The sequence below is a fragment of the Monodon monoceros genome, unplaced genomic scaffold (assembly GCF_005190385.1).
Source record: "Monodon monoceros isolate NGI ecotype Baffin Bay Population unplaced genomic scaffold, NGI_Narwhal_1 Super_Scaffold_3, whole genome shotgun sequence".
NCBI lineage: Eukaryota > Metazoa > Chordata > Mammalia > Artiodactyla > Monodontidae > Monodon > Monodon monoceros.
Window position 1 is genome coordinate 37,284,192 of NW_021703780.1, and position 21,479 is coordinate 37,305,670.

Sequence of the window (21,479 nt, forward strand, 5' to 3'; positions counted from 1 at the left end):
CTCAAGGGATTTCATAGTGAAATATGTTTAGGAAATGCCAGTCTCCCCCGATGATTCAGAACACACACTAGTAAATTAAAGACTCTGAGACGTTCTCTAGGACAGAAGCCCATTTAAGCTGGCGTGAGCCAGTGCTCACAGTGCTCAGTCCCAAACAGCTGGGGGAAGAGACCCCTATGAACAGCAAGCAAAATGGCCCTGGTGCTCTGTGGGATCATTTTGGGAAACACTGGTTATAGCAGACTCATGTGGGAAGAGCTGAGTGGAAAATGCAGGTTCCGGACTTCCCTGGTGGCACAGTGGTTAAGAATCCGTCTGCTAATGCAGGGGACACGGGTTCCAACCCTGGTCCGGGACAATCCCACATGCCACGGAGCAACTAAGCCCGTGCGCCACAACTACTGAGCCTGCACTCTAGAGCCTGCGAGCCACAACTACCGATCCCACGAGCCACAACTACTGAGCCCACGCGCCTAGAGCCTGTGCTCCACAAGAGAAGCCACCGCAATGAGAAGCCCGCGCACCGCAATGAAGAGTATCCCTTGCTTGTCGCAACTAGAGAAAGCCCGCATGTAGCAACGCAGACAAAAAAATAAATTAACTTTTTAAAAAATGCAGGTTCTGAGAGTCTCTGTGGGACGATTCAAACTCACAAACCAACCTATGCGTATACCTGTATTTGGAAAAATTCTAGCAAGACGCATCCCAGAACTTTAGCAGTGGCTGGGTGGTGAGATTATAGGTGATTTTTCTTTTCTTTTCTTTGTTTTCATCTGTTAGCTCATTTGGGTTTTCTAAACTGCCTTTCATTGCTATGTATAGTTTTTAATAACTGTAAAAAAGAAAAAAATTGTTAAGACGACGGAGGGATGGCTGAAGGCACATGCAGGCGCTGCTGCACCTGGAGGAGCTGGGTCTCCGGCTCGGCTCGCAGAGAGGCCAGGCCCTTATTTAGGCAGAGTCACCCCATCTCGCATTCCAGCAGGAATCCTTCCTAGTGCATTCCTCCTCCAGCACCGGGCGTCCAGCTGCAGCCCGGCTCCTCCCTCCCAGGGCCTCCCTCTCCTTTGGTAGCCGCCGCCACCGGCCCAGGCCAGGCTGCACATCTGGACCTCATTAGGGCCCGACAGCACCAAAGCCGGCACATCTGGCCGCCGCGCGGCGGAGTGCGCGGCAGGGCAGCGGAGGGGAAGGGGCACGTCAGGACAGGGGCCCCCGGCGCACAGCTGGACGTGGGAAGGTGGCGGGCGGCTGGCCGCAGACAGTGCACTGCCGGCTGGGCTGGCCCTGTCCGCTCCGGAGCGCAGCAGAGTAGCACCCTCGCTGGTAGGAGAGCCAGGGCCCCCTGTGGCCTCCCAGACTGAGGGGGGCAGGCCCGAAGGAGAAGCAGGAGCTCTGGACTCTAGGCATGGTGCTCTTTCCCTCGAGAGGCCTGAGGCTGGGTCTGGGGGGGCCTGCCAGGATGTGGAGCAGAGGGCAGCTTCAGGCCCCCTTGCAAGGCAGAAAGGAACAGGAAAGGGAATTGCCTAGGCTCGCGGTGGCTGAGCCTTGGGCCTGCAGGTCAGGAGGCGGGGTCTTCTACATCATAACAAGCATACTTCCTTTGAGATGAGAAAGGAGGGAGGTGCAAAGAGACGAGATGGAAACAGCATCCCCACTGCATTTTCCTTACACCAGGACACGCCCAGGTACCCGGCTCTACCCCCGTGTGCCATGATTTGTCCCCTTTGGGGCCTGTTCATCCAAGTCATTAGCAGCCTTGCCAGTTTTCCTTGAGACAGCAGCAGATGCTCCTGACATCCTTTTCAAAGCAAGGCAGAGATCAAAGAAAACAGCCCGTCAGCAAAACGGAAAGCCTAGCTGCGCAGCCGTCGCCCCGCCCCTTTGTCCTAGGGTTTCAAGACCTTGCCTGGCTCTCACCTGGACAGTCCTCTCATCCCAGGAACCCCCACACTCCCCTGCTTCTGCTCTTCATCTCCCCGCCTCTTCCCACCCACCAGCTCCTGCCCACCACAGCGAGTGGCTTATCCGTGGGCCCACATGCCCACACTAGTACCCTCGGAGGAATTCTCACAAGGCTCCAGTGGGCGCCAGTTGTTGGAGGAGAAGCCAAGGAGTACAGCAGAAAGTTCAAGGGCTTCGAACCCAACACACAGCGTCCCAAATCCTGCTGATTAGCCCCTCTGAGCACCGTTTGTTTCCACCCGTGAGATGACGATAATACCTCTTAGAGAACCGTTTTAAGCTCTGTGCTAGGAATATAATTCTATTATATGTTTCTCCAATAGAAATATAGTGTGATCACACATGTAATAGGAGGGGGTATTTTTACACTTTTCATTTTGGAAACATTTTAGATTTTTTTAAAAAATAAATTTATTTATATTTATTTTTGGCTCCATTGGGTCTTCATTGCTGTACACGGGCTTTCTCTAGCTGTGGCTCGTGGGGGCTACTCTTCCTTATGGTGCGCAGGCTTCTCATTGCGGTGGCTTCTCTTGTTGCGCAGCACAGGCTCTAGGCGCGCAGGCTTCAGTAGTTGCAGCACGCAGGCTCAGTAGTTGTGACTCGGGGGCTCTAGAGCGCAGGCTCAGTAGTTGTGGCGCACAGGCTTAGCTGCTCCGCGGCATGTGGGATCTTCCCAGACCAGGGCTCAAACCCGTGTCCCCTGCATTGGCAGGCAGATTCTTAACCACTGTGCCACCAGCGAAGTCCGGAAACATTTTAGATTTATAGGAGAGTTGCAAAGATTGTACAGAGAGTTCCAGTAAACTCTTCACCCAGCTTCCCCTAAGGTTAACATCTTGCATAACTATGGTATATTTGCCCCCTAAATAAGAAATTAACAATGGCACAACACTATCAACTTTATTCAAATTTCAGCAGTCTTCCCAAAACAAATGTAACTTTAAATTTCCTACTAGCTACATTAAAAAAGAACAGGTAAGGGAATTCCCTGGTGGTCCAGTGGTTAGGGCTCGGCACCTCCACTGCTGGGGCAGGGCACATTTGGCCTACCCTTACTTCTCAAAATTCACCCAATGCTAATTTGTAAATAAGTAAATAGATAAGAGAGAGAAAGAGGACTTATTTTTTGATTCACAGTGGGGGTGGGGACCGACCACGTAGTTTGTAATATTTGTGTCCACAGGTTGGGACACCCTCTCCCAGTCTTAAGGTGCTTAGGAAACCTAATTAATTATGGAGCACCACTTGTGCTAATATAGAATCAGGGCCGAGGGAGTTAAGTGTCTCGGGATATTTATAACAAGCCGTGGTAGTCTGGTGAGTCACTGCTCTCCTCTACAAGAGGACACACCTGCCTCCCAGGAGGAGAAGCTGCTGCTTACCGGTCAGCCCCCCTTCTTCGCCCAGATTAGAGACACACACACTGTTGGGGGGCCCTCCTCCCTTCCCTGATTAGCCCCTCTGGGACGCTGATCAATGCTACCCACCTCCCTCCCCCATTTTAGCAGAATTTCCCAACAGCCTCCCACTTCCCAGACTAAGGCTGTGCTGTCCACTGATGATGCTGCAGACTGGCTGCACCCTCGGAACATCTTATTCCAAAGGGATTCCTTCTGGGAAGGTTTTCTACGGTAAAGCCCAGCTATGCAACCAGGCTCTTGAGCAGCCTCCATCTGGGGCCAATTCTTCCAGGATGCAGAGAGGCAAAGACCAGAGAGGAGAGAGGAACATTGAGCCCTTTCTCTGTGCCAAGCCCCGGGCAGGGCACTCGGCACCCCTCAGCTCACTAAAGTAACACAATAAGCTGGGTGATGAGTTCCATCAACCCGTCTTTTACAAACTGAGACTTAGAGGAAAGCAGCTGGAAAGGAGCACACAGCTAAAAAGTTCTAAAGCCAGGGTTCCAAGCCAGGCCTGTCAAACTCCAAAGCTCTTGTTTGTGTAAGATCATCTCAAGCTATTGGACTAGTGGTACAAAACATACATATATCACATAACCCTTGAAATATTGAGAGCAGGGCCAAACAGAGAAAGAGGAATAACCTCCAAATTAATAGAGGGAAGCATTCAATGGCAAAAAAAAAAAAAAAAAAAAGATTAAATCCAAAAGAGGGAAAAAAGAGGAGAAAAAAAAGAATACAGGACAGATGGAACCAATAGAAAGCAGAGAGTAGATTTAATCCTAAATATATTCACAATTACATTAAATATAAATGGATGAAATGTTCCTGTTAAAAGATAAAGGTTGTCAGAGTGGATAGAGGACAAATCCCGACTCTGGGGTTTGTAAGAGATACATCCAAGACATAAATAAGGATTCAGAAAGGTGGAGGGCAGAACCCAAGTCTGAATCAAAATTCTCCGAGGCTGCAGGACTTGCTCTCTCTCCCAATCTCAGCCCCCCAGCTTGTCCCTTTCTTGCCTTGGCCTCAGTCATCCCCTGAGCATGTGGTTTATTGGAAGGCTCTCAGGCACTGGCATTAGATGAACCAGTGTGACCCTGGACTTTCTTAGGCCACCTGGGCCTCAGTGTCCTCCTCTGTAAAAGGAAAAATAATTAATACCTTAGAGCGGTGCTGTAAGAGCTGGAGACAACAGGTTCATGGCAAGCGGCACACGGTGGAACTCGTATTATGTTTATTTTTTGTTCATATTGTGATCATTTTACTTGTGCCTATGTAATCGATAAGACCCCGTGGGCTGCCCTGACAGCGTGATAGAATATGAAAACCTTTCCTCTGCATGTTTTTGGGTAGTTGGGGGAGCGGGGTGGGTGGGGAGTAGGGGTGAGCCCACTCTTGATTCTGTGCTGGGAAATTCGAGTGGGTCCAGGATGCCCTGTTCCTGTTTGTTTGCAAGCCTGACCAACCTGTCGTCCTGTCTTTGATTAGGTCACACTCCTGCTCAGGCCCTAACCGTGGCAACTTCTTACAGTCTATGTGTCAGGATCCCTCCTGTCTACAAGGCCTCCAAGTCTTGCTTTCTGCCCTCTCCTTCTGCCTGTGGACTCACCCCTGCAGGCAAGCTATCAGCCCTTCCCTTGCACACCCCTCCAAGCCTGGTCGGCTCTCCCCCCAGGGCTGCCCCTCCTCCTCTGTCATTCAGGCTCACACTCCCTTGTCTACAATTCTGAAAGCCAAAAGCTCTAAAGATCAGACTTTTTAAAAAAATAGGTTTGATATAAACTGATTTGGCCACAAATCTGGTCTGCCGTGATGTGAGACTATTTAAAGTCTTTAATATGTCTCTTACTGTTCATATATTTCACTGCAAAAGCTTTGCTGTGTTTAATTAAGGGTGCTGCCCAGACCCTGCTGGGTGTTCTGTAGTGTCAGCACCGCATCATGTGAGCTTTCTGAAATCTGAAAGCCCTGAAAACCCACAGGCGTCTGACCCCAGGGCTTCGGGTGAGGGGTTGTGAGCCTGCAGTAATGACAGCCTGAGGGCCCGCCCCTTGCAGGCACTTTATGTATTTATTTCTCATCCTGGTTACAGCCCTGTAAGGTGGGCATTCCTCCATCTCACACATGAGGGTACTGAGGCCCAAGGTCATACAGCTGGGAAAGTGGCTGAACCAAGTCCCTCTGAGTTCCCAGCTGCCCACACTTTCTCCTTTGCACCCACTTCCTTAGTTTCCTCAGGAGCTAGCCCCCCTGCTCCCTGTTTCTGTCTTTCTGATGCTCCTGGGACTTCCATATACAATAATGCCTAATTTCATTCATCTGACAGTATTCATTGAGGGCTTCTACATTCTGATGTGCACACAAAATCTTAAGATGCTGAATCTGATTTAATAGGTCTGGATGTATTATTCTGCATTCTTAACCAGCTCTCAGTTGCTGGTGGATCCCACTTTGAGGAGTAAGGGGCTAAGGGAGAGGTGGGGACAGAGCTGAATTAAATTCAATCCCTGCTGTTATCACTCTCATGTATAAGAGCTCTCTATGTACCTGATCCGGATGTGGGTGCTATTATTATCCTCATTTGATAGATGAGGAAACAAGCACAGAGAGATTAGGTAACTTGCCTAAGGTCACACAGCTCAGAAGTGGCAGAGCCAGGATTTGAACCTGGTGAGCCTGTCTCCAGAGTTCACACAGTTAGCTACTACACAACACACAAGTTGGAGAGCTGGACACTGTCAGTGCAGTGTGATGAGACAATCATTGCAGGCAGGACTGGCAATGCCAGAGAGGAGGCCTGGGCTCCTTTTTAGCACATGGTCAGTTTTCAGGGTAACTGAAACCCTGCCCTTTAAACACCTAAACCAATTTTCTTTAGAAGATCTTTCTAAAATGGATTGTACATCTTCCTGCTGTATTTGACCTTTTCTTGATAACTCAAGACCACTGTTACGATTACCAATGTTTGTAACAGCTTTCAGTTTCTCATATCTATTTCTATGCATCCTTCCGATAAACCGTGGGCTGAGAAACCAAGTGACCAACCTCATTAGAATAATGTGTAAAGTAAGGGTATGGAGGTGCAGAGTGAGGCTAGAGCAGTTTGTTGTTTTGTTGTATTTTTAATTTATTTTTTTATTATTTATTCATTTATTTTTGGCTGCGTTGGGTCTTTGTTGCTGTGCGTGGGCTTTCTCTAGTAGTGGTGAACTGGGGGCTACTCCTTGTTGTGGTGCGCGGGCTCATTAGTTGTGGCTTGCGGGCTCTAGAGCGCAGGCTCAGTAGTTGTGGCGCACGGGCTTAGTTGCTCCGCCACATATGGGATCTTCCCGGACCAGGGCTCGAACCTGTGTCCCCTGCCCTGGCAGGCGGATTCTTAACCATTTTGCCACAAGGGAAGTCCGAGCAGTTTGTTTTAAGACAAGCATGTTTCATCTTTTGTGCATAAAATTTATGAGATTCAGTTTGGTTGCTCATTTACATATTTTTGCTTATTTCCTGGGTCATGGCTGTTTTTTTTGAGAGTTGAAGGGGCTGATTAAGCATTCTCTATATCTGATTTTCAACCTGGAATGTGATCAGACTCCTAGGGAAATTTTCAGAACTGCCTAGAGTCCTGTTTTGTACTCCGAGGTGGGATGTGGGCCTCTGCATTTTGAAAAACTGCATTTGGAACCATCAGAACTTATTGAACCCCAACTGCATCCTCACAAGTACTGAGCACTATGAACAAGAAAACCTGCAAACCCAGTCCTCAGGCATTACGCAAGTTGAGTAGACAAGTTGAAACACACAAAATCAACTAAGGCTAGTTCACCTTCAGAGAGGGCTAGTGACAGCAGTACTGCAGCGTAGTGATAACATCTGTGGGGACGGGACAGGAGGCCACTTGGTGTGGTGAGATCAGCTTGGATGTGGGGTCAGCAAACGTGGCTCTGAGTTTCTGCTCCCTGACCTGCCAGCAGACTCAGATCCTCTCTGAACATCAGTTTCCTCACCTGTAAAATGGGGATAAACTACTCTCCCTCCCACAGTTGTTATGATAAGAGAAGTCCTAGGAATGCATCACATAAGCTGTAGAGTACTGTCCACATGTGTGGGGTAAGACTCCTACAGGCTGCAGGGGACACAGACCAACTCTGGTTACTTCCAGGGCTAAGCCTTTATTGTAAGGCTGTTTAGGAAGCCCAGGAGGGATCTCACCAGACAAAGAGCAGCCCTCTGGAACAGCTGGGTCCTCATTCTGGAGTCACTGGATGCTTGCAACAAACCCAATTATGGACTCTCTTCACCTAATGTCTTCTGCTGCCTCCTGGCTTCTACATCCTGACTCCTGCCCACTACCTTCTCCCCATATAAACCTCACTTTTTTTTTTTTTTAATAAATTACTTCAGTGACTGTAAAAAGAACAATTAGAAAGTGGTTGTAGTGGCACCTGTGGTTGTATCTATATATATTTTTTAATTAATTTATTTATTTATTTGGTTGCACTGGGTCTTAGTTGCGGCAGGCAGGCTCCTTAGTTGTGGCATGTAAACTCTTAGTTGCGGCATGAATATGGGATCTAGTTCCCTGACCAGGGATTGAACCTGGGCCCCCTGCATTGGGAACTCAGAGTCTTGTCCACTGTGTCACCAGGGAAGTCCCCAACCCTCACTTTGTGACCACTTAATGGTCCTCTGGTTTTCAAGCATCCTGGTGAGAGACAGCTGGCTTGGTGAGCCACTGTCCAATAGAGAAGGTCCCCACTGGGCAGAGTTTTAATGCTGGGCTGCCCCTCCTGCACATCTAGCCTATAAATGGCTGCCTTTGTGTCAGGCTGAACCTTGGCCCGGGCAGTTGTGGCCAGGGTGTGGGCTCCTATGACCCAGCAGTGCCAGATTGTGCCTGTGGGTGCGGCTTGCCCTAAGAGAGAGTAGCGCGGACTGTCCATTGTAGAATGTGAGCTATTTTTATAGAGGGAGGACAGCACTAAGGCTGCTAATCTGGCCAGCAAGCAGCACCTTCCTGCCATGTCTCACGGGCCACTCAGGGTGGGCTAGCCGCAGGCCACGCCATGAGTCCATGAAGGCTGTGGTGCCCTCAGTCTCCACGTTCCACAGGTTTTTGGTAGACAACACTCTTTTCAATGGCCTCCTGCCCCCAGACACTGGCATGTAAGTGTGTGCTCCCTAATCCCGTGATTAAAACTTGCTTGCAGCATTTCTACACAAGAATGTTCATTGCAGCATTGGATATCGTGGAGAAAAATTAGCACCAGCTTATTGTCCAGCAGTGGGGGTACTAGTTCCCTATTTGGGTATATTTATATGACAGTGTACATGTATGTGTTAAGAGTTATGATATCAAAGAATATTTAGTGACATGGTATAATAATAAAAGAAAGTGCCAATTTGGCATTATTTATACGTGTGTATGCGAATGCGTTTGTGTACGTTTATCTACACATATATAATTCACATAGAAAAAAGACCAGAAGGGAATTCCCTGGCGGTCCAGTGGTTGGGGCTCTATGCTTCCACTGCAGAGGGAACAGGTTCAATCCTTGGGTTGGGGAACTAAGATCCCACAAGCCGCGTGGTGCAGCCAAAAATAAAATAAAATTGAAAAGACCAGAAGATTTTTACATAAAAATGTTAGTTTTGTTATCTCTGGGTAATATTCTGTGAGCAAATTTGGTTTTATTTTCTCATTTATGTTTTTCTCTTTTTCTACATTTTTCACAACAAATGTGTTACTTTTATAATGAGGAGAAAAAAAAAAGAAACATTAATATCTTTAAAAATAAAAAAAGCAAACCTTGTCCTCAGGAAAGAAATTTAAAACTCATTTTGTATTCCATACTCGTAAAGGATTCACAGTTCCCATGAGGGAGTTGTATTTTCAGGGAAAATGAAGTTTTCTGTTAAAGGTATGACATCTCAACAGTGGAATTTCTGGCATCAGTGACATAATAGAGAAGTGTTTGGACTTCCCTGGTGGCACAGTGGTTAAGAATCCACCTGCCAATGCAGGGGACACGATCCCTGGTCCAGGAAGATCCCACATGCTGCAGAGCAACTAAGCCCGTGCGCCACAACTACTGAGCCTGTGTGCCACAACTACCGAAGCCCGTGCACTCTAGGGCCTGCGTGCCGCAACTACTGAGACCGCATGCTGCAACTACTGAAGCCTGTGGGCCTAGAGCCCATGCTCCGCAACAAGAGAAGCCACCGCAATGAGAAGCCTGCGTGTTGCAATGAAGAGTAGCCTCCACTCGCCACAACTAGAGGAAGCCTGTGCGCAGCAACGAAGACCCAACGCAGCCAAAAATAAATAAATAAATAAAGTGTGTCTTGAAAAAAAGAGAAGTGTTTGGAAGCAGAAAGCCTCCTAATTGCCTTGAAATCAACCCCCAGAGGCCTCCTTCCCTGGTCTTCCTCACAGGGAGGTGATATGGGCAGCCAGAGGTGGGGGAGGTACAAGTGTCCAAAGTAGATGGAGCCAGGACACTTCTCAAACAGAGCACTTTGTCACCAACGTATTTAAAAGGAATTAAAATCAAATGTTTACGTTGTCAGTCAAAACAGTGACTGAGTTTTTGTTTCACTTCTTGGGAAATCACTGCCCTCTTTCCTCCAACAGGAAGAGAGAAGAAGAGAGGAGCCTAACAAACATTATCAAACTGCCATCAGTGATGACCCCTGGGTGTGTGGGGGAGGGGAGAGTGAGGAGTGGGGAGATGAGGGTGTTTACTTTTTACCTTTTGTCCTTTATACAGTTAAAAAAGAGAGAGCATTATGGGTGCTTTTTATTTTGTGCTTTTGTAGGTTTTTTGGTAGCCCTCAATTTTTTTTTATTGTGAACACAAGATACTTTTGTAATCAGAGGAAAAAATGTCATAATGAAAGGACCAAACAGATGTGGTTGGCCACTGGGTGGCCATCCTGCTGCCCCCACCTGCAGGCCACGACCACCCTCACTCTAGGGCCAGCATCCTCGGGCTTGCAGCTGTCCGCACTTGGCAGGGGGTGGTGGGATGGGGGTGCGGGAGATAGGGCAGAGAGCAAGAAACCTCCGTCCTCTCCTCTGCCCCCTCTGGCCCCTCTGGGCAAAGCTCCAACCCCTGGGCAGCAGACCAGGTTGGCTCATATTGACTCCACGGCCTTAGCTATGTGCCCAAGCTTGACCCCATCTGTGCCTCCCTGCCCTGTACCAGTTGCCAGGCCTCCCTGCTTAGCTGGACTCCAGCCCAACCCCTTTTGACCAACCCTTTCCTGGGCCTGGGAATGCCCCAGCATTTCACTCACTGGCACATGGTAGTTGGCTGGGTATTCGATGCTAAAACTGCCATCTCAAGAAAAGCGTCTCCAGCTTTCATGAGGACTGTCCAGAATTTATTTGGCCTTGGAGATCAAGGCTCACCCTCTTGGTCAGCAGGTGAGCATAGCACAAGATCAACAGAGAAGGCTGAGTGAGAGAGAGAGCCTGGCCATAATTTATGAGGCCACCTGTGAAAGCATCACAGACTTCGGGGTCCTGAGACACCTGTCCAGTCACGCCTCCAGTGGTTGTAATCCCAGCTGGGGGACCTTGAACACGTCCCGCTGGGCTGTGCTTCCCTCATCTGTAAAGTGCAGATGATGGTGATCTCTTTTATCCAGGGACACCATCAGGAGCAAATAGGTTGACGTACGTGAAAATGCTTTGTGAGCCGAAAGTACTTAAATGGTATTTTCCATGAAGATGTTACCTCACCACACTCCCTGCTGCAAGGACCACTGTGAGGTTGGCTGTTGATGGAGTGGGACTTCTAACCACCTTGCTGATGGTCGAGAACTATGGGTCTTGCACTAACGGTCCAATGTTAACAGCTGCACGCCCACCCTGCCCCTATTACAATTCCCCCCTTTTCTTTGATATTCCTCAATCTTGAGGAGGACACATGAGTAGAATGGTTTGGATAGAGAGGTTAATCATAAACTCAGCAGAGGAACTCAGTTTTAGGGGGACTCAGTTTCAGCCTCCAACCCTGTTTTAGCCTTCCCCAAGTCTTTCAAGGAATGGGGCAATGACCACTCTGGCTACTTCCTGCTAAAATGGGCTGTAGTCCTACCTTTATTTGGGAAATGGATACCGAGCTGGAAATAGTCCTGAGTTCCAAGTCCTGGATCCAAGTCTTGTATAATAGTTTTATTTAAGTAGGTTTTAACCTCTAATGTGGTATTAACATATACATAGCTGGAGTTATTGGCCACTACATGTCTGCTTTTTCTGCTAATAGTTACAGAGGAGACCTTGAGGTTATAAGGTTGAAGCTGCCATCTGCCAGCAGACACTGCTTTGAGAATGGCTGGGGGAATCCTGAGTATGACACAGCTCAGAAAATTCAAGTCCTCAACAATACAGGAATGTGTCTGAAATCACATCCACAATGGCCACCTAGTTTTACCTTGAATATCTGAAGCACAGCTCTTCCATTTTTGACTTTCAAATGTATCCCCCTCCTGAATGCCCAAGACTGATGTACAATGCGTGTTCAAAAGACCACAAAACAGACTGCTCTTGTCAGTAAAGTTTAAGTTAAATCATGTATCAGCCAGAACTTCCCCATACCTCAAAATATGTGCATCATCTCCTTTTTTATTTATTTATTTTTTCTTTGGTGGCACCACACGGCTTGTGGGATCTTAGTTTCCCAACCAGGGACTGAACCTTTCCCGCAGTGAAAGCACCAAGTCCTAACCACTGGACCACCAGGGAATCCCTTGTCATCTCCCTTTTCAATTGCAAATCCTTCAACGAACCAAAACATGTCCCTTGATGCTGGAGTTATTTAGCTGCTTGCCCTGGGTCTAGATCGTGCCCCTCAGTGCTAGGCCTTCTTTATATTTGCCTAGATATTCACATTGGGGAAAAGTGATCAGATATTGTGAACAGGCTCTGAAGTACGTTAATGGAGAAACACTTTATAGGCCATACATTTTGTCACTTATACCCAGTTGTCACACAAGCATTGTACATGTGCTTTCAGCAACAGACTTAAAGCAAGCAGTGTTTTTCACAAACATGCCAAATCAAGACTAATTTGTTTGTAAAATAAATCTGGTCAATTGACTACTAGGCTCCTCCAAATTGGCTTTGGTGGAACTCCTCAGGAGTCTTAGAATGAATTCCCAAAAGGCCTCTCAAGGCCAGGAAATGCTAAAAGCCTGCCATCAGATTTTGCCTTAGTGGAATTCTCGGTCCCCAAAATATCAAGATTCCTGTACATGCTAGGAGACAGTCTTTCCCTTTCACCTGATAAGGCTGCCCAGAACCCAAGAATCTCTAGTTTCTGGAGGGACCAGCCAGGGAGAAAAGAAAAATATTTCAATTTTACTCAAAGAGGTAAAATTTACCAAATTGTTGTTAAGTCAGGAGTAACGTGAGGGGAAGGGCATCCCTGTATCTGGAGAACACAGATCAAAATCAGTAATACTCCAGACAAAACCCATAAACATTGTAACCATATTCACCAGTTTACAAGGTACCCAATCCTTTTGTTAACTTTTTATGAAGCCATCACGTTTTCCATTAGGATTTTAAATTTCTTACCCAGTTCAGCAGTATAATCTGAGATTTATTAGAGACCTGTACTTGTCAGAAAACCCTTCCTATGAATCTTCTTGAAGATGAAGCACTTTTGCAAAGTATCAGATTAACTGTCTATTAAAGACTTAAAAAGGCAAGGTTAAAGATCTGATCACAATGTGTTGACAAAAAAGCTTAATCAAGTTGTTCTGATATAACCAGAATTATGGCTGATAGATTATTCCAGGACATATCTATATTTCATAAACTTTATATAATTTCTAGAATATCTATAGTAGTAACATTTATCCATACCGTATAATCTGAGAAGATTTATCACTCATTTGACAATGCTTCCCATGTAATTCAATATACCAAATAATACTAGTTAAATATTCCTCTCTGAGATGCCTCAGGGGCCCTCTTAAGCATCCCGAAGTTAGCTGGAGGTCAAAAGAACTTTAATTAAAATTTGATATTTGGGAAGTTTTTCAAAAAGTTTCAAAACATTTCATTAAATAAGATCATAGGTCACTATAAGACATTACTTATTTCTTATCCAAAGTGAGAAGAGATCTCAAAAGCCAATACAGATCACTTAAAGGCAAGGAAGTTCATATAATCTGCTATCAAAATCAGCATTCTAAGTAAACTTGTTCTCTTAGCAGAGAGGAACCAAATCTAGTCTTGCACTACCCTACTTTTAATAACAAATTCCACTTACCTAACTAAGTTTAATCTAATCTCAGCCTGACCATGCATAAAACTCCTTTTTTGCTCAAAACATATAATAACTGTTTGTCATACCAGCATTTTTTTAAACATCTTTATTGGAGTATACTTGCTTTACCACGGTGTGTTAGTTTCTGCTTTATAACAAAGTGAATCAGCTATACATATACATATATCCCCACATCTCCTCCCTCTTGCGTCTCCCCCCACCTCATCCCACCCCTCTAGGTGGACACAAAGCACCGAGCTGATCTCCCTGTGCTATGCGGCTGCTTCCCACTAGCTATCTATTTTACATTTGGTAGTATATATAAGTCCATGCCACTCTCTCACTTTGTCCCAGCTTACCCTTCCCCCTCTCCGTGTCCTCAAGTCCATTCTCTATGTCTGTGTCTTTATTCCTGTCCTGCCCCTAGGTTCTTCATAACCTTTTTTTTTTTTTTTAGATTCCATATATATGTGTTAGCATACGGTATTTGTTTTTCTCTTTCTGACTTACTTCACTCTGTATGACAGACTCTAGGTCCATCTACCTCACTACAAATAACTTGATTTCGTTTCTTTTTATGGCTGAGCAATATTCCATTGTATATATGCACCATATTTTCCTATCCATTCATCTGTCGATGGACACCCAGGTTGCTTCCATGTCCTGGCTATCGCAAATAGAGCTGCAATGAGCATTGTGGTACATGACTCTTTTTGAATTATGGTTTTCTCAGGGTGTATGCCCAGTAGTGGGATTGCTGGGTCATAGGGTAGTTCTAGTTTTAGTTTTTTAAGGAACCTCCATACTGTTCTCCATAGTGGCTGTATCAATTTACATTCCCACCAACAGAGCAAGAGGACTCCCCTTTCTCCACACCCTCTCCAGCATTTATTGTTTGTAGATTTTTTTTTTTTTTTTTTTTGCAGTACGCGGGCCTCTCACTGTTGTGGCCTCTCCCGTTGTGCAGCACAGGCTCCGGACGCGCAGGCTCAGCGGTCATGGCTCACGGGCCCAGCCGCTCCACGGCATGTGGGATCCTCCCGGACCGGGGCACGAACCCGTGTGCCCTGCATCGGCAGGCGGACTCTCAACCACTGCGCGACCAGGGAAGCCCGTTTGTAGATTTTTTGATGATGGCCATTCTGACTGGTGTGAGGTGATACCTCATTGTATTTTTGATCTGCATTTCTCTAATGATTAGTGATGTTGAGCATTCTTTCATGTGTTTGTTGGCAATCTCATACCAGCATTTTCTGATTGGAAACTTATGCTTTAGTTTTCCTCTCCTCAGAATGCAAAGGCAGGTAAACTTGGATTTGCCCAGCAACCAATGTTCCAATATTTTATCCTATTTGATTTTTGTTTTTTGGGTGTTTTTTTTTGGCCGCACCGCGCACCATGCGGGATCTTATTTCCCCGACCAAGGATTGACCCCGTGCTCCCTGCAGTGGAAGCTCGGAGTCCTAATCACTGGACTGCCAGGGAATTCCCTTATTCTATTTGAAATGACCCAGATAGTCAATAAATTCTTGCCATTTAACTTAGATCAGTTGCAAGTTACCAAAATCTGGAAAGGTTATTTTATTTTATTTTTTATTTATTTATTTATTTTTTTGGAAAGGCTATTTTAGATAGACTTAAAGTTTCGTCATATCAAGTTATTTTCCTTGCTGACAAATTTGCAACAGATATAAGGTCTTATTTGATCTCTAGTATACCTAGATACAACAGAAATATTACACTTAACAAACCAATAAGCTTAAGCTCGCTTCAGTACCGGATATCAATTCAGTACTGCATATTTCCAAAATCATGAGGACCTGAAATTCATTTTGGCCAATTTTCTTTCTTTCTTTCTTTCTTTTAAAATTAATTTTTATTGGCGTGTAGTTGCTTTACAATGTTGTGTTAGTTTCTGCTGTACAGCAAAGTAAATCAGCTACATGTATACATATATCCCCTCTTTTTTGGATTTCCTTCCCATTTAGGTCACCACAGAGCACTGAGTAGAGTTCCCTGTGCTGTACAGTACGTTCTCATTAGTTACCTATTTTATACATAGATATAATCTGTGAATCTCAATCTCCAAATTCACCCCACCCTTGGACAATTTTCTAAATATTAGGAAGTATTTAATTTGTAAGTGCTTACTTTTAAGTCTATGAAATATAGCTCATTTACAAGTTAATTCAGCAATATTATAACTGAAAGCGGTCCAATTCTGGAGAATGCACCTCAAGGGGCTGCATTTGGGAAACAAATTTGAGTTTCCCATAGCCGGCACACTTAACGCACAAGACAAATGCAAACATACACACAAAGAACAAAATCTAATTCCTGCAGGACAGAAACAAAAGGGTGAAGTCCAACAATTTCCTTAACTTTTTCAAACAAGGATCCCTCTTTTTAACAACAAACAACATGCAAATGGAAAGACAGGGAATCATGACTCTGTGTGTCACGGCAATTCACCTGGCAAATGCAGAACCAAAAATAAGTTGAAATAAGTTAAATTTACTTAGTTAACTTCAAGATTTCTCCTAAAAATATTTTTATTTTCTCAGGGTCAGGATTCTGAAAAAAGTATTCCATCAAGCCAGCTTTCTCTAACTGCATATGCAAAAAGAACCAGTTTTGGAATTTCAAAGGAGTTTCATCATAACCAATTTTCCTCTTAAGTCTAAAGAATATAGTGGCCACGCAGTGTTAAAACAAACAAACGAACTACTTTCTCTCTCTTTCTAGGAGCATACTAAAAATCTCCCAGTTTTGCAAAATACACTCTAGGGGGCCTATAAAATGGAAAGAGCTCTGATTATCACAGCAGGCATTATCAAATATCAACCAAACAAATGCAATGCCAAACGGTCTTGCAGGATCACAGTTCCCTAGCACCAAAAAGGGAGCTTCCCAATCACTGCAAAGGGAAAATCGCTTCACCACAGGCGAATCCCAACACAATAGGGAAGGATACCTGGTGTCATCACACTCAGCTCCATTATTCACCAAAGACGTCTCAACTAGCCAGTGCAAGTACTGATTCACACACATAAACATAACAAACACGGTCCCACAAACAAAAGTCCCACAGAAAAAAGCAAACCAGGGCTTCCCTGGTGGCGCAGTGGTTAGGAGTCCGCCTGCCAATGCAGCGGACACAGGTTCGTGCCCCGGTCCAGGAAGATTCCACATGCCGCGGAGCGGCTGGGCCCGTGAGCCATGGCCGCTGAGCCTGTGCGTCCGGAGCCTGTGCTCCGCAACGGGAGAGGCCACAACAGTGAGAGGCCCGCGTACCACAAAAAAAAAAAAAAAAAAAAAAAAAAAAAAAAAGCAAACCAGAGTGGCTCACCCCAAAATGATACACACAAAAACATAACAGATAAATTACCATCACACGGACAGAAAATCAGAGGAGTTGTAGTCTAAATTCCACTTCCATAAGTCAGAAAGAGAAAGACAAATACTGTATGATATCATTTATATGTGGAATTTAAAATATGGCACAAATGAATCTACATAACAGAAACTGACGCATAGACATGGAGAACAGACTTGTGGTTGCCAAGGGGGAGGAGGGAGGGAGAGGGATGGACTGAGAGTTTGGGGTTGGTAGATGCAAACTATTACATTTAGAATGGATAGGGACTTCCCTGGTGGCGCAGTGGCTAAGAATCTGCCTGCCAATGCAGGGGACACGCATTTTATCCTTGGTCCAACTAGAGAAAGCCCGTGCACAGCAATGAAGACCCAACCAAAAATAAATAAATAATTAAATAAATAAAATAAAATTAAAAATTATAAAAAAAAATAACGGATAAACAACAAGGTCTTAATGTATAGCACAGGGAACTAAATTCAATACCTTGTGACAAACCATAATGGATGGAACAGAATATTGAAAAAGAATGTCTATATGTGTGTAACTGAGTCACTTTTCTGTACCACAGAGATTGACACAACATTGTAAATCAACTTTACTTCAATTAAAAAAAAAAAAAATTCCACTTCCACTCCCAGACAGAGGCCTCCAAACAGAGTTGACCAAGGGACTTCCCTCGTGGTCCAAGAGTCCGCCTTCCAATGCAGGGGACGCGGGTTCGATCCCTGGTCCAGGAACTAAGATCCCACATGCAGCAGAGCAACTAAGCCCACACGCCCTGGAGCCTGCGCACCACAACTAGAGAGAAGCCCACACAACGAAGAGCCCGCGGGCCGCAGCTAAGACCTGATGCAACCAAATAAAATACCTGAATATTGAAAACAAAACAAAAAAACCAGAGTGGCCCAGCTCTCAAAAGCGAATGGGCCCAAAGTGGCTCACTTCCCGCAAGGGGAGCAGTGCAAATGGGGTGGAGAGAATTCCCAGCCTGTGCAAGCTGGAGCGACTTACCCCCAAGTGACACTGAATGTGGACCACAGCTCTCTGGAACTGTTCCAAACAGCCTCGAGCGGGGAATGGGGGAAAGGTTCACTGCTGCCTCAAGGCCTGGGCCCCGGCCAGTGGGCGGCTGTGGCGAGGGCCCTGGAGCTCTGGAGAACACATCCCCCAGCCTGTCCCCAGCCTCGCAGCTCACCCATCAGCCAGGGGCCTGAAAGGCCCCGCGTAGAACGCCGCCATTCACCTCTCACCGCACTCTCCGCCTCGAGGACCACCTTGAGGCTGACAGTCAGCGAAGCCGGACCTCTAACTGCCGCGATAAAGGTCACGTGATAACGGTCTTGCGCTAATGGATCGCATGCGCGCACGCCCCAAGGGCTGCGCATGCACCCTGCCCCTAGTACAAAAACGCTTCCTGGAGTTTTTGAGAACTTTAACAATATCAACTTGGAGAAGTTTTCAAGTGTTTTTTACCCAGTAACTACGTGTGCCCAGTACTCGGCTTAATTCCCCTGGCAAGTCGAGGAATAGAAGATGTATTGGTCCTCACCCAGGACCTTGGGCTCCATTTGGGGAAATGGAGCACTCATATTAAAAGTTTGTTTTCTTTCCGTCAGTGATTGGGAGCTTGAATCAGGAGACACTCAGCCAGCAGTGGGATGAGGGCAGGGACAAGACTCCTAATTTGGAGGAAGACAAATCTGAGTACAAATTGGGGCTCTTCCCCTCACTGAGTTCCATGAAACTGTGGGTGAGTCAGTTTCTGTCACTGGGGCTCAATTTCCCAGGCTGTAAACAAGGAATAGCAACGTCTACCACAGTAAGTCATGGTGGGAATGAAAGAAGATAACATGTATAAAGTGCCTAGCTTGGTCAGTATTATAAATCCCTCCAAAGTGAGGAAATCAACAGGTTCCCCCTCCCTTTTATTCATTTATTTATTTGACTGCACCACGCGGCTTGCAGGGATCTCAGTTCCCCGACCAGGGAATGAATCCAGCCCCAAAGCGATAAGTCCTAACCCCTGGACTGCCGGGGAATTCCTCCCTCCCTTTTAAAATGTTATTTTTAAATTTTTTTTAATTTAAATTTTTATAACTAAGAACACAAACAGAATTATACATAAAAAAATACTGATTTTGATAACAATAACAACAACAAAAAAAGACAAGTTAAACAACAAAAAGATTTTCCTTTCTTACAGGTGGACATTGAAGTGGACCTAATTCGTTTTTCTTTTTAAAAGCCTCCAAAGACAAAAGCAGCAAAATCTAATTAAAACGAATAAAAAATGTTTACTAAATTACTGGTCTCTGGCACCATTTTTTGTTGTTTTGATGCAGGTTCTTCTTTGTCTGTTTCTTCTTTTGCTCTTTTTACTGGTCTAGATGCACCATTTTCATCGTGTTCATCCTCACTGTCAAATTTAGATTTCTTGCCCTGAAACTGTACTTTTCCTTTAGCAGACGCAATCTGGGCAGCTTTATTTCTCTTTCCTTTTCCTTTAAATCTGACACCTTTTGACTTCCATTTGTTTAGGGATTCTTGTTGATCTTCTATTATTTTTTTCAATGCTTCTTTTTCCACATCTCCTTCTAGTACTTCTCAGGTGACCTCTTTGTTCCTTAATTGTAGGTTACCATTATTTGCGTCTTTTGCTTTATCCAGTGCTTCCTTAGCTTTTTCTTTAAACAGAATTATTCCCTCTTTGGCTCCTCTGACAAAGTCTATCCATTTTATTTCACCATGATTTGAGAAAAGGATATGCAAATCTTCTCTACACGTCTGATCATCTAAGTCCCCCGAGAATTTCAGCAAGCAGCCAATCTTTTCTTCTAGAGATTTCATTTCAGCATTTTCTGCTAACTTTTGTTTTTCTTCTTGCTCTTGTTTAGCTCGTAATTTAGCTTCGATTTTATTTTGCTTTCTTTCTTCATTTTTTTTTGCAAAGTAATCTTCCTTGAAAAGTATTAGCAGGTCTGTGTCTTTGTACTTCTGGCCAGGGGTCTCAACAAACTTCTTAGCAGATTCAATGGTATCAAATACAGCAAATATTGATCCCTTAAATGCTTTGTGCAATGTTCTTCTCATCTGAATATTTAGTACCTGACCTTTATCTTCCAACCATTATTTTATGTCATCGAGGGGTGCATCAATTGGGAAGCCTTTAATATAAACAGATCAGTTTTTTACATCATTTTTATACTCATCAGTTACTTCAGGGAGGGGTTTGCTTGGAGATCTTCTAATTTTAGTTTTATCTTCACTTTTTTCCATAAGTTCCGCCTTTGATTTGCTCAATGCTTCTACTATTACATTAAAGTCTGTTGTTAGACGGTTTAACCTATTAAATTTTATTATTATCTCCAAAGATACCCAGACTTCATCCAGTTTGATCTATTCCTTTAAAAATTTGTCACGTGGCAAATTGAAGTCACCAAAATAATACTCCATTTGATGACAGATTTTGGCCTCCAGAGCAGCCATTTTTTCATTATCACCATTTTCTGCCATCCTGGCTATCTTTAAGTTCCCAGTCCCACAGAGACACGCCACAGGGTCACTAACAGCGACAGCAACGTCTCCAATCCCTAGCCTAAAATGTTATTTTAATTATGGTAAAAAAACACATAAAATTTACCATCTTAATCATTTTAAATCATATAGTTCAGTAGTGATAAGTATATCCACATGTTGTGCAATCTCTAGAACATTTTAATCTTGCAAAACTGAAACTATATCCATTAAACAAAAATTCCCCATTTTCTCCTCCCCCTTGTGCCTGGTAAGCACCATTCTACTTTCTGTTTCTATGAACTTGACCACTTTAAATACCTCCCATAAGTAGAATTATGCACTTTTTGTCCTTTTGTGTCTGGCTTATTTTACTTTGCAAAATGTACTCAAGGGTCATCCATGTTGTAGCATGTGACAGGAGTTCCTTCTTTTTTAAAGTTGAGTAATATTCCATGGTATGAATATACCACATTTTGTTTATCCATTTTTCCTCAGTGGACATTGGATTGCTTCCACCTCTTTGTGGAATTGTGGATAACACTGCAATGAACAAAGGTGCACAAGTATCTCTTTGAGACCCTGCATTCAATTCTTTTGGATGTGTATACATCCAGAAGTAGGACTGCTGGATCATATGGCTAGTTCTATTTTATTTTTTGAGGAAGCTCCATACTGTTTTGCATAGCAGATGCATCATTTCAAAATCCCACTGATGGTGCACACTGCTTCCAATTTCTCCACATCCTTGTCAACACCTGTTATCTTCTTTTTTTGTTTTTTTTAAGTAGCCATCTTAATGTGTGAAGTAAACAGGATCTTTTTTTGCAGAACTATTATCATTTCTTCTCACCACTCCAGAAATGCTGCAAATGAGTCCGATTGCAGGATTGACCCAGCATTTGGTCAAAGGAGTGTGTTTTGTCTGTGATCCTTGGAGAA

At 44.7% G+C, this 21,479-nt stretch overlaps 1 pseudogene; it reads right to left on the minus strand.

The window, feature by feature from the left end:
* Positions 1-947: 947 nt before the first annotated feature.
* LOC114907558 lies at positions 948-20,537 on the minus strand (annotated as a pseudogene).
* Between the last annotated feature and the right edge of the window lie 942 nt (positions 20,538-21,479).